Genomic DNA, 11,902 nt, shown 5'->3' with positions numbered 1-11,902 from the left:
GTGAGGATCCTCTCCTTGCGGCTTCCGTCCTTGCGCCCGTCCTTGCAGGTCTTCGGGTCTACTTTTAGGCCCAATTTTGATAATTCGAACCGTTCATATTTTATAATTTATTCAGTATATCATACCTGTAAAAAATCAAGTTTATCGGATATCAGAAAGCATGTGTTCAAAAAACTGTTTATTAAATTCTTTAAAAAATAATGTTTAGTTCAATTTTTCAAACACATACTTTCTGATATCCGATCAACTTGATTTTTTACAGGTATGATATACTGAATAAATCATAAAATATGAACGGTTCGGATTATCAAAATTGAGCCTAAAAGTAGACCCGAAGGCCTGCAAGGACGGACGCAAGCACCGACTTGCAAGGAGAGACTCTTGACTCAACCGATATTGGGATGTAACCATTATATTAATAATTTTATTTAAAATCGAGTGCTCTGTTTTTTATAAATCCTATTTGTAATTGTTTTATTTCATAAAATTCAAATTAATTCTGCATATTTTATTAGATTTATTAATTGTAAAAGGATGAAATATTCTTCCTTCGCCTCTCCCGCGTGTAACCGATTCTACTAAAACCCATTTCCATTCCAACTATTCAATCCATAAAATTTTCAAAACAAAAACTGAATCCACGAAACCAGATTCACATCGCCTCCAGTAACCCTAGATTCACATCGCCTCACCAACGTCGTCGTCGTCGTCCACCGTCCACCATCGACCCCAGATTCCTCTTCATCTCACAACTACGAAGGTTCACATCAGAAAGAGGATGCTTCTTCGTCGTTGGATTAAGTTTATTTCATCCACTGAGAGTGACCATACCCACCCACCATGAGGAACAAAAGTAAGCAATACCATTCCCCCTTCTTCTTTTCAATCATAATGTAATCACCGATGTATACATCCACCTTCTGGTTTTCGGATTTGAATTTGTAAACATAGATGTTTTCGGAATTGATTTTGTAAACACAGATGATGTGAACATTTCCATTAGTGTTGATTACTGGATAAACTTACATTAGTAGACACTCATGTGAATATTCACATCAGTGTATAATGATGTGAATGTTCACATTACTGTCACTGTTGATATTGTTGATTGTTGATGTCCACAGACCCCCAAACTTCACTCAACAATGTGATGAAATATGATGTAAATATTCACATTGTGACATTAATGTCAGACTTGTTTGTGTTGTTGGGTGTTGTTTGGTGCTGTTGGTTCCACCCAATGGTTTTTAGCAAATTATAACATAATGTGATCACACATATAAACATTTACATTGCCCTGTAACTGTTATTGTTTTCGTAATTGATTTTGTAAACACAGATGATGTGAATATTCACATTAGTGTTGATTACTGGGTAAACTTACATTACTAGACACTGATGTGAACATTCACATCAGTGTATGTGAATGTTCACATTACTGTTACTGTTAATATTGTTGATTGTTGATGTCCATAGAACCCCCAATCTTCACTCAACAATGTGATGGAATATGATGTAAATATTCACATTGTGACATCAATGTCAGATTTGTTTGTGTTATTGGGTGTTGTTTGGTGCTGTTGGTTCCACCCAATGATTTTTAGCAAATTATAACATAATGTGATCACCCATATAAAATTACATTGCCTTGTAACTGTTGTTGTTTTCATAGTTGATTTTGTAAACACAGATGATGTGAACATTCACATTAGTGTTGATTACTGGGTAAACTTACATTACTAGACACTGATGTGAACATTCACATCAGTGTATAACGATGTGAATGTTCACGTTACTGTCACTGTTGATATTCTTGATTGTTGATGTCCATAGAACCCCCAATCTTCACTCAACAATGTGATGGAATATAATGTAAATATTCACATTATCGCATCAATGTCATACTTGTTTGTGTTGTTGGGTGTTGTTTGGTGCTGTTGGTTCCACCCTTTGATTTTTAGCCAATGATAACATAATGTGATCACTCATGTAAACATTTACATTGCCCTATAACTTTTGTTGTTTTCGGAATTCATTTTGCAAACATAGATGATGTGAACATTCACAGTACTATACTGGGTAAACTAACATTAGTATACACTGTTGATTGTTGAATGCTGTTTGATGCTTTTGGTAAATGATGTGAATGTTGAGATTACTGTCACTGTTGATTGTTGAATGTTGTTTGGTGCTTTTGGTTCCATCTCCTATTTTTCAGCCAATTAAATGTTCTTATTTGAATACCCAGGTCTTCCCCATAGATTTGATGGCAAGCGGAAGAGAGGGGAATCCCGTGCCAAAGCCAAACCTGATCAAATAGTTGTTCCTGAAGAAGTGAACATGAAAAAAGTTAACTACCGATCAAATTTAATTGGATTGGTCAAACTGTTAAAGGATACCAAATTTACAAGTGGCCAATTAAAATGCCTTAGAAAAACACCGTTTTGGCCATTATTTGATTGCTTGATCAATAATGAGGTCGACCTCAACCACTGCATGAAATATGATGATGCCATTGTACGTATAGTGTAAACATTCAAGCCATCTAGTGGGAGGTTTTACATTGGGGATAAGAACATCCAAATTTTTAGAAGCGATGTATCACTGATTTGGGGGGTGGACTGCGACACCAAGTCGATGGACCTCTCTTCTGGTGCAAAACCAACAACCAGCATCATACACCGGATGTGTAAGGATGTTAGTCGGTTAAGTGCTACCAAAATACGAGAAATTCTGAGCGAAACATTAAAGGACACCAAGAAACAAGACAATGAAGAGGTCGCAAGATTAGTTTGCATGTATGCATGCGTCAAGCTCTTCTTCTCTACATTCGGAGAAACAATTGGATGGGCTTTCTACTCATACATGGACCCATTAGACAACATGATCGAGTATGATTGGACTGAGAGCATCCGGGCAACCCTGATGGGTTCATTGGGCCAAAACTGTGGAAAACCAGGACGAGTCACCGGATGTGTGATGTTGTTAATGGTAAATCTCATAAAACTTATTCTATATTTAATATGAACATTACTGATGTGAATGTTCACATTATTGGGCAATGGAGTGGAAGTTGACATCAATGATGTAAACATTCACATTACTGTTCAGTAATGTACAAACACACATTAGTAGACACTGCTGTAAACATTCACATCAGTGTAGATTGATGTGATGGTAGCACCAAAACAAATTTGGAACATTCACATAACTGATGTGAACATTTACATTACTAGGCAATGGTGTGGAAGTTGACATCAACAATGTGAACATTCACATTACTGTTCAGTAATGTATAAACACACATTATTAGCTACTGGTGTAAACATTCACATCAGCGTTAACTGATGTAAACATTCACATTACTGGCCACTGATGTAAACATTCACATCAGTGTTAATTGATGTGAACATTCACATTACTGGCCACTAGTGTAAACATTCACATCAGTGTTAATTGATGTGAACATTCACGTTACTGACACTTGTTATTTGTTTTAGTACTGGTTGTGTGAGCATGCAACAATCTTACAACACCGCAACCCCAATGCCATTCCACGATGTGTAAAGTAGGACCTCACAGCCTTACATAGCAACATGAAGTCTATATCTTTGGCCAAGCTTGGTTTAAATGAGGTAGAAGTACAACCAAAAATATTGTGTCCATTCACATAATGAGTCAAGGAACTATCTAACTAACATAATGTCTCCAACTGCAGGTATATGACGGCGAGCTAATAGCATCCCCAACTGAAGTGAACATGTACCATCATACAAAATTGAATGTGGAGCCTAAACCTGAGATTTTGTCAAGTGCACCAGCAAAGAAAGATGAAAGAAATGATGATGAAAGCAAAGACAATCAACGTAGTGACGACAGGGATAGATTTTCTGTCGATGCAATGGACCTGAATGAAGTTGGACATGATATCAACCCCAGCTATAACAACCCCAATGCTGAGAGAGGTACCATCATAGCACAACCAACTGAACCAGACATTGTGGATGTACTTATAAAAGAAAACCAAAAAACTTGGGGTCTTGTACGACAATGGGAAGCGAAATACAAACAGTTGGAAGAATCATGGGAGTTGAGGGCAAGGGTGATTGCTGCCCTTAAAGCCAAACTATTTGACCAATCGGACCTATTCAATAGGGACATGGACATGAAGAATTGCATGGAGTGGAAAGATAAAGAAATTCAGCGGCTGACAAAGTTGGTCGTGAACTTGGAATGTGAAAAAACAATTCTTCAAGACCTTTTTGACGATTAGTCCGTCCACATTATCACTCAAATTAAAGCACAAAAGGCTCATGACAGCCTTAACAAGCATCCCACTGTAGCATTAGAACACATTATTAGCCCACCATCGAGGGTAAAGCGCATCAAGCAGAAAGTGAGGAAAGAGCACCGGTTGGATGAGTTTGAATACCCCAACTTACCTGGTCAAAAGAAAGGGAAAGAGAGAGCCGAAGAGCAATCCCATGCAGTCCAAATTGCACAAGATTTAGACAAGCATCCACAGAAAAAGGAGCCAACAAAAAAAAAGAAGTTAACCTTGAACAACAAACTCAAGGTTTGGGCCAGCATAAGCAAACTCAACAAGCAGAAGGTCCAAAATTTGCACAAGAACGACGGTGATGAGTAAGTGATCGTACATATCCCCAACTGATTTTTTTTTTTCCCCATGTTCAGTTCACATACATACTTAATAAATTAGATCATTTCATAAATGTGCAATGTTGACATTAACATTTTCTGTAATCACAATGCACAGGTTGCTAGTGTGGCGAGGGGACTCAAAGACTAAAAATGTGTATTTTGATGACATCATACATATCATCAAGGAAGAATCAATAACTAACAACGTATGACAATTGTAAATGTGTACAAAACACAGACACACACATACACACACACTATAAAGACACTGTAAATAATGCCTGCCACCCCTTTGTTTCTGCAGGTGATAGATGCATATGGTGAAATTCTACTTGAACTATAAGGACTAGTCAACCCAAGTTTGAAGGATTCAGCATTCATCTTTACAAGTACATGTTTGGTAACCACTAGACTTTTGCTTTGTTTATGTTTCAATAGATGTGAATGTTCATCTCAGCATTATATGCTTATATTGTTAACTTAAATGATAGTTCGATGTGAATGTTAATAACAACATAAAAATGACATATGAGAAGATGCACATTGACAGATGTGAACATTAACATCATTCGCAGTGAAAATTATATGCCTATTATGTTGTTAACTTAAATGATACACAAATGTGAATGTTAACAACAACATAATATAACAGGTGTGAACATTCACATCTGTAATACATTGCATGACTGTTTTACAAATTAATAGATGTAAACATTCACATCACTAATCAGTAACAGATGTGAACATTCACATCATTCACATCACTCACAATTAGCACATGTGAACATTCACATCACTTACATTAACAGATGTAAACATTCACATCAACAACATCACTCACCATTAGCAGATGTGAACATTCACATCAGTAACATCACTCACATTAACAGATGTAAACATTCACATCATTCACATCACTCACCATTAGCACATGTGAACATTCACATCACTCACATTAACAGATGTGAACATTCACATCAGTAATATCACTCACCATTAGCAGATGTGAACATTCATATCATTCACATCGAACATTGATATAAATACTAGGTACATCATTGTACACCCTTTGTGTGTAGAAAATCATGCAAGAGTACCCCCCAACAGGAGAAACAAACTGATTGATGTACACATCAAGGAGTACCAAGGCCAGATAACTTCCACTGGACAATTGTTGTGTACGACGTGACAGAGAATGTATGGAGGCATTATAACTCGCTGCGCCTAAGAGAAGGCATACATGACCCACATATTGACAAAGCACAAATAGTGGTAAGTGGCTGACACATATAATACTTGTATGATGTGTAATATTGGAACTTGGACGTATGCACTGTGCTGGTTGGTGCCTAATATGAAATTTCATTGTTGGCAGAGGGATTACATAGAGGCCTTGGTGCGTGACATTGGACCATCATCACCATTATGGACCAAATTATCAAGCCAAAATACTTCACAAACAATCATATCAGTAGACATCTGTCCTCAGCAAGCATCAAATTCGTAAGCCTAAAATCAATTTGTACACATGTTCCACAACCATTACCCATCTAATTTTCAAAATCTAACAAGAGTTTTGCATTTTCAAGGTGGATTGCGGACCTGCAGTTTGTTACATCATGAGGGCGCATGTATACCGTAAAGACATTGTTACAAGCCTAGATCGCTTTGAATGGTGTCAAATAAGAGACTCATTAGTACACCTTTTTCTAAACCACAAAAAAACAGTGCAATGTGAAAACTTGTAGGTGGGGGGTGTCCACCTATCACTGTTACCCAAATCTGTTATCCACATTGAAGACAATTTAATGTCAATAGGTTTTACATATTGGAGCATATTAGCTTAATTGTAAATCAAGTCCATATAACTGCTTGTACAAATATTTTTCAGTCAATATATGTATATGCATTTTCAAGCCTATTTTGCGTTGGTCATGCACATTGAGATTGTTTTTTTTTTTTTTGACACATGACATGATGTGAATGTTCACATCACAGAATGATCGTACACTTTCTTATGTTTTAAACCATACTACATGGATATGAATATTGCTTAAAGTGTTCGTGTAACACAATATGACAGATGTGAATATGATATTTCTTAACACAAATCAATATTCACATCTATTAATTTGATGATGTGAATATTTACATCACAGATTTTGATTATTTAAATGGCAGCAACGATGTCATGAATATTCACATCTTATGAGTTGATGATGTGAATGGTTACATTGATGTAAACATTCATGTCATCTACTTTGATGCTGTTAAGAGTAACAAGAAAGTAAACATTCACACCACAGAAATGTTTAAAATTTTAACCCATGTGCAATTATTCACATAATGTGATTATATTACACAAGTGTGAAAGTTAACATCATGCATTCATCCAAAACACAACAACATAAATGTTAGATTGGTACCTTAAAAAATTAAAAACAAAACACAAATTAAATACTAATGCATTGTTATGTTTGCCAACACAACGTAATTTTATTGCAACACAATCTTTGCCAACCGACACAATCTTATTTCAAAAATGAATACAAAAATCCAATGTAAAACACAATGTTGAAATGAAAAATGTACATCCTATATTGGTTCCGTGCATGATTTTTGATTATGGCTCCACAACTTATCACATCTCCCACACCTTATTTGCTTCAGTTTCTCGCCCCTTGATGGGATCCTATTCTTTTTCGACCTTCCGGGTGGTCTTTTCACAGTTGGCGGGTATATAGTGAAGTCCGTAGGATCAAAAGGCGGCTTCTCCACCGATGGTATAGGGAATATGGCATCCGAATAGGCTGCACGATATGTCTCTACATGAAAGTAATGTTCCACACAATCATTGAGATTGTAGCAGCTCTTCTGAATGGCAATAACAGCATGGTCACATAGGAATCCGTTGATTTGCTATTTGAAGCAAGAACATGTACGCCTCGTAACATCAGCAGTAACAGATGGTACCGAATGAACTTCAAACACATCGTCATTGGCTTTGCTAACTTAGCAAGACCTGCTGTCATTGAACGAATCCATAAGCCTTGTTTCGAATGTAGGACAAATAAGCTCATTCCATTTGTTTACTTGGTCACGCCGTGCAGACATTTGCCGCATCAACTGAGTACGAATTGTGTCCACCATTTGAGTGATAGGAAGATTACGTGCTTCTTTAATCCAGTTATTAAATGACTCTGCCGCATTGGATGTCATCTCCCCATAACGCATGCCCCTGCACAATATCACAAATATTGCACAATACGAAATTTAACAGGTCTAAACATTCACGTTGATAGATGTGAACATTAACATCATTCCCAGTGAACATTATATGCTTATTATGTTGTCAACTTAAATGATAGACAGATGTGAATGTTAACAACAACAAAATATGACAGGTGTCAACATTCAAATCTATAATACATTGCATAACTGTTTGACAAATTAACAGATGTGAACATTTACATCATTCACACCAGTCATCTTTAGCAAATGTGAACATTCACATCATTTACATTGAACATGAAACACAATTAGAAGATTATTACCATTCTAAACTGAAAATTCACATCGCTACCATTATAAACTTCACAAATGGAACACCTTAGGAAACTATTATTACCTGAAGTACGAATTTGCCCAGTGCTCAGGTGCCAAGTCCTTAAAAAATTTATGAGCTCGTTATTTACCCTCCTCTTTTAATTTTGCAAGCTTTTCATGGAACCCTACCACAGTTGGCTCGTAAGCACAGTCACCCAAACTACTTACTAGCTGGTCCCTGAATCCATTATCAATTCCTTTAATCCGGTCTCTTAAATTGTTGTTCAAGTGTTGTAAGAAATAACTGTGATGAGCCGATGGGAACACCTTTGGCATAACTTCTAACAGACCAAGATTACGATCCGAAATAAAAGTAATCTGGCACTTACCATCAACAAACTTCCCAAGTTCATGCAAGAACCACGGCCAATTGGCTGTGGTCTCTGAATCAACAATCGCAAATGCAACAGGAAACAGACCTACAACACAACACCAATACACAACTATTCACAATATTCCAAAGTGAATAGAAAACAGTATAAACAAAACAGGTCATGTGAATGTTTATATCTACATTGCCCTATTACTATTGTTATTTTTGGATTCGGGTTCGTAAACATCAACGATGTGAACATGCACATTAACGACCATTAATAATTCATTGTTGATTGTTGAGTTATTGATAATGTGAACATTCACAATAATGTTTATTAATGGATCAACTGACATCAGTATAGTATACATTGATGTGAACATTCATATCAGCGTATACTAATGTAAATGTTCACATTACTGTCATTAGTAGACACATATGTGAACATTCACATCAGTGCATACTAATGTCAATGTTCACATTACTTATAATTTCTCAATCACTCATTTGTCAAGACTATGCTGTAGAGAATGAATATCGACATGAATAGACAGCTAAAAAAAATACTAACCATTGTTCCCATCTTTCGCCATTGCCGCAAGTAGCTAACCTTTGTACTTTCCTTTGAGGAATGTTCCATCCAGAAATAATAAAGGCCGACAAGAATTGAATCCAGAAATACACGCAGCGAATGACACAAAGAAACGACAAAACTGTTGACTACTCGCATCATAGTCAATATTGACGTAACTCCCCGGATTGTACCGCATCACAACATCCGAATACCACTGCAGCTGGTCAAACGATAATGAGTGATCTCCATGAATACCAGCCTTTGCTTTCTCCACACCCAACCATACGACATGGTAACTCACATCTAGCCCATAATCCCTCTTCAAAATAGTCACCACCTCACACGGCCAAGTCAACGGCTTGTCCCTCACAATTTCAGATATGGTACTCGACACCAAATCCGAACTAACTCGCGAATTCTTCAATGTTCAGACATCCGTACCACAACTATGTACATCACTAAACCTCTTGATGTAGAAAAAACCATTTGCTCGTTGTGCTCTACAATGTATAGCCCACAAGCAGCCTCTCTTCTCACACATCGCACACACAGCAGTAACTCTTGTTGTCTCGTTCTTGACATACGTAAACTGAAACCCACATTGGATGGCATACTTACATAAAACCTCACGAAATTCTTGTGCACCTCCAACAAACCGTTGTCCCACATGCGTAATACCATTTGCCCAAGAGGCTGACAACAACACTTTCTCCTTTTTTTTTTGAACGGCAACAACACCTTCTCCTTATGGTGGCAAAATCTCTGTAGTGCATCAATATCTTCCTCAACCCCCACACGCAGCGATCCCGAGCTACTTGACCGACCAATATCACTTTTCAACTCAACCACAACTTCTACATGTTGTACCCCCATTGATTTAGCAAGCAGTAACATGTTCTGAAATTCTTCCTCATTGTCCAAATCACATCTATTAATCCCAGGTAACCGACAGAACAATGAAATAGAACCAGCAGACAACTCCCCCCATTTTTCACACAAACAGTCTACCAAACGCGAATAACACAATGCGCGGGCAGCATTTATTACAGTGGTACTGTAACCATATGTACACACCAACATCATAAAGGTATCCATCTCCTGTAAAAACACAACAATCAACAATAATCCAAACCGATATGAAAATTCATATTTGTGCAAAAATTAGATGAATACGTGTACAGTTCAAGTGTTACATCCATAATTCACATTAACAAGATGTGAATATTCACATTAATACATATACTCTGAATTATATCACTCACACAAAGCCTCATTAAGCAAACATCAAAGTAAAGTGAGAACATCCACATTATTCACATAATATTACCACGATGTAAACATTTACATTGTCACATATACTCTGAATTATATCACTCACACAGAGCCTCATTAAGCAAACATCAAAGTAAAATGCAAACATCCACATTCTTTACTTAATACTAACATGATGTAAACATTCACATTGTTCCACAAACTCTGAATTATAGCAGATCCACATTCATCACTAATCTGATGACTTCCCCTCCACAGGACCACGATGTAAACATTCACATTGATCCATAAACTCTGAATTATATCATTCACATAGAGCCTCATTATGGATACATCAAAGTAAAGGGAATATTATAACATTCTTCACATAATCTGAATGACCTCCCCTCCACAGAACCACGTATGATGCATGTAATTGAAAAACCAGAGCATCCGATCCATAGTAATAAAAAAACAGAGCATCTGATCCATCCTAGAAATCAAAACATAAAGTGAACGTGTATTCATAACCAAAATGATACTAACCTTAATCATGCAATCCTACAATTGTCCAGAAACTCGAAAACAACCGCTTTAAAGTAGTTATACTCCAGAAAATGTGAGAACCGAACAATATGAAATTTGTCGTCTTCACTTGAAAATCACCGTACCAGAGCAACAATAAAACCCTAGCACATCAAAGCCTCAAAACGATAGAACGATAGCATGCAAGATAGAAACATATCCATTTGAATTAGAATGATAAAAACTGTCAAAACTGAATCACGAAATCACAGGAACGTGTTATGTATTAACACAGTGTATACATATATATATAAGGGCATAATAGTCCATGTAAAAATATAAAATTAGAAAAATGGACTTTATGGAATAAAAAGAAAAGTATATGGGACTAATCAAGTTATAATATTCATTTGTGGACTTAATGGGTTATAACAACTCTAAGATGGATTTATCAATAAAAATCTCTAAAATGAATGAATTAAAATTTGCAAACTGTAATGTAAAAAAATGGGACAAGATCTTAGTAAAGAAACAACTTAAATTTTATTGGTAAGAGGTGTTTGGGGATTGGTGGTTTCTTTTTTTCATTTTTAGCAATTTTTTTTTTAAAAAAAATTTAATTTCTAAATTCAACTTCAACAAGGTGAATTGAAAAAAAAAATTTAAAAAATTCAGATAAGGCAAAAATCACTATTGACAAAAAAAAAAAAATTAAAAAAATATGTGACTTATTTAATTCACCCCATATATATGCAAGTTATGTAAAATAAACATAGAATATTATAAAATTTAGATAAATCATCTTACAATGTAATATTTTTGACTATCTGCAATGTAATATATTTTTCACATGCTTCTTGTGGACATTGAGATTCTATTTGGGGACTTACTATTTTAAATGATTTTTTGAATATGTTAATTTGACAAAGTTTCGTTTGGAAAGTGAGTTAACTTTTTAATTTTTTTAATTA

Source organism: Camellia sinensis, chromosome 4 (genome assembly GCF_055761805.1).
Source record: "Camellia sinensis isolate YWXY chromosome 4, ASM5576180v1, whole genome shotgun sequence".
NCBI classification, from domain to species: Eukaryota; Viridiplantae; Streptophyta; class Magnoliopsida; order Ericales; family Theaceae; genus Camellia; species Camellia sinensis.
Note: the sequence above shows the minus strand (reverse complement) of the source record.